This window comes from Triticum dicoccoides, chromosome 4A, assembly GCF_002162155.2.
Source record: "Triticum dicoccoides isolate Atlit2015 ecotype Zavitan chromosome 4A, WEW_v2.0, whole genome shotgun sequence".
In the NCBI taxonomy this organism is placed as follows: domain Eukaryota; kingdom Viridiplantae; phylum Streptophyta; class Magnoliopsida; order Poales; family Poaceae; genus Triticum; species Triticum dicoccoides.
Window position 1 is genome coordinate 65,591,447 of NC_041386.1, and position 3,414 is coordinate 65,594,860.

Below are 3,414 nucleotides of genomic sequence, written 5' to 3' on the forward strand. Positions count from 1 at the left end.
CCATGCGGCCCCGAGGAAGAGATGTTCGTCCGGCTTGCGCTCTGCCGCTCCCGGGAGGAGGCCAGTGCCCGACAGCGCTCGGACTCCTTCCGTCGGGAATCCATTGCGTCTGCCCAAATGGCGCGTGGATCCAGCGCTAGGTGTGCCATCGCTGCCTCATCAGAGGCGGTGTGGTCCGTGTGGCGTCTGAACGCGATGACGGACGCGCAACGCCTCTGTAGGCGTGCCGAGCATCGCGACGCACCATGGGCCTCGTCCGACGAGAACCTAGCATGGCGTGCCCGTGTGAGGCAGCGGGCGCGGGAGGCGGCGGCTCTCGTGGCGGTGGACGTCGATGAGGCGGAGTCGCATTCTCCGATGCATGGTGCAGCAGTTCGGGCGCCGCAACCGCATCGTGGTGGACGTCGCCGGCTCGTCCCAGGACGAATCCATCATCGATCTTATGTCCACCGGCACCCAACGGGTTCCCGGCTCCGACGAGGAAGAGTAGGGACTGGGAGACGGCGACGCCTTGAGTCCCGTGAGCCGGCTCGTGTCTCATGCCCTACTCTACCTTGCCGGCGACCGGGCCAACACTCTGTGGAGTGCATCCGGCCGCCGAACAATGCCACGGCAACCGGATGAGCTCCGCTTGAAGGTTGCTACGTTGCATGTAATAATATGGATTTGAGGTTTCTAATTTGAGGTACCCAGATGTGAATTGCATTATTTGAGGCGTGATAGGTCAGTGTCCACGTGGGCGCGTCCGCAGGCATCTAAGGGACCAGATTTGCAAAGTCATGTTGTAGATGCTCTTAGGTATTTCAAAAAAGGACAACATGAACATTGACAAACTCATGAAACAACATTGATTAGGGTTAAATCTTGCCGCATACTTTATGTGTCCGGTGCAACCTCTATTGTAGATAGAAGATGATTTTGTATTAGTATGCAGATATGAGCATGCGGTGTGATTTCGGTTAAAATGTTCCGTCCTCGGAGCATGTCGTAGTTTTCCTGAATTGAGAGAACCGTTTTGTGTTTTGTAATGTGTATAACAGTGGAATAAGAAATGTAAATTGTCTTGTATTTCTATATATGACGTGCACAAGAACTTTTCATGAAAAAAATTGAAAAGAAAAAAACTTTTTTAGATAAAAAAAGAAAAAAATGATTTTTATTATCTCCCACCAGGCCCCCTCGCATGTCTGGACCGGGCCTGAGTAGTGCTAAAAATGGGCAGCACCCGAATCAATTGTGGTTCAAAGGTCACCCGCAAAAAAAATTGTGGTTCAAAGATTCCTAATAGGTCAATTGTACTCCAACAGGAGTGTTGAATAGACAAGTGTCGAGATTCGGTCGATCGGCCCTAGCAAACAACTGGAAGCCGACAAGAGTTAATTTGGATATTCTCCTTCTTATTAAGTTCGTCGGCTTCTCCTACATGGTCTCGAAATGCTGGACATGGTAGTTTGAAATGCAGAAAAAACTTTAAAAGCGCACGAACTTGTGTGGCCAGTGTGGTGCCCAAAGACTTTGGAAAAGTACGCCTGGCATCAACTTGGGCTGTTGATGGCAGCTTCCCGAGCTCTCACTTTTCGGCCGCTTCTTTCGTTCTTGTAGCAGACAAACCCACAAAATGGACAGACATGTTGCAGGCTTGCAGCACAAATCACGTTTGGCTTGTACATGTCATGAGCAGAACAAATACGACCACACTAGTCAGCATCGGCATTCGGCATCGGCATCTCATCAGCAACTCAGCGGAACAATCATGGCCGCAAAGTTTCGCACCCTTACAGTTACAGGCGCGTGAGGACAAATGCAGGTGGTGCAGCGGTGGCAATGTTGGACGGGCCATGGAGAACGCAAGTGACAGATTCCGAGTACACTAGGCCATGAACTTATGGCTGCAGAAATCAAAGTCTCCGTGTTGAACGGTAGCTGCAGCTCCACATGGACACGGACTCACGGAGGTAACACCGACGGGCAAGAACGAGTAGGTTCACCATGGTTTCCCTTCGATATTTGCAAAGTCCTTTTTGCCGCGTTGTCGGGAGGCCAACCCTAGCGAACGCCTTCCCCGCCGTTCCAGTTCCCTGGGGAACGTTCTCTCTTCCTATTTCTCCAAAAAATGCATGACCAGGTGCCCGAGAGGGGGTTTGAACTTACGACCTCCTACGTGGGGGCAGGGCACTTACACTCAACTAAAGCGGGGGCTGTAAATATTTCCGTTTAAACTACTATATGTATTTTAAACCTAAATTAATTTTATGTTTGATTTTTCATTTGATTTTTTTCGTAAAATCCTGATTTTTTTTCTTGTTTGAAAGAACAAAAATTCCTATTTTACAGAGCAATTTTTTTTATAAACTTTCCAAATGCATTTCAAATTATAGGTAGCATGTCAATTGTTTTTTATTCTAAACCATGCCATTTTTAGCTCTTTTTGTAATGTCCCATGGAAGCTTTTGGCAAATTTTATCACTTATTCACGACAATTTTGAAACTGGTTTTTTTAACTTCTCACATGGCAATTTTATTATTAAGAACATGTCATTTAATAATTAATAACATGGCATTTTTTCTTAAGAGAATTATATTTTTCATATTAATAACATGGCATTTTTATTATTAAGAGGATGGTAGTTTTATTATTAATAACATGGCAATTTTATTATTAGCAACATGGCAGATTGTCTTAGGAGAATGGTAGTATATTATTAACAGGATGACAGTTTTATTATTTGAGAGCATGAAATTTTTACTATCATGAGGATGGCATCTTTGTTTAAAAAATATCATGGCAAATTTATTGGACTTATTTAGATAAAACATTTTAATAGAGTATAGCATGGCATTGTACAAAATAGAGCATGGCAGGTGTACATTATGTTCTTCTTTTGTCTTTTCTTGTGACAGAAAAATATTTTATTTCATTTTTTGTTAATGGCAATTTTTTCATAAAAGACCTAGCCCTTTTTTTCGTACGTGCCACAATGGGCGGGGTGGATCGTTTGCTCCATCGCCACACTCCCAGCAAATGTTTATTGAGGGAGCTCATCTATTTTGGAAAAAAATCATTGATTTTGGTGAAAGTTCATTGATTTTAAAAAAAGTTCATTTCGATTAGCAAAAAGTTAAAAAAGAAAGAACCAAACATAATCGTTCCAATAAAAAATAAAAAGATGAAGATGAAGAACAAAAGAAGGAAAACGGTGTAATTGAGCACATCAGGTGAGGATGGTGGGGTGGTTAACACTACTAACAAAGGACCGGGAGCTTGCTGATTCGAAATCTACCAGGCGCGTGGTTTTTTGGGCCTTAAAAAGGAAACAAAAGTGAAGATGGGCCGGGCCAGCATGGAGGAGGGTGTGCGCCCCTTTGCTAAACCTGTTGTAATGGGTGCCGAATTGGAAACGGTCGTTATCAACC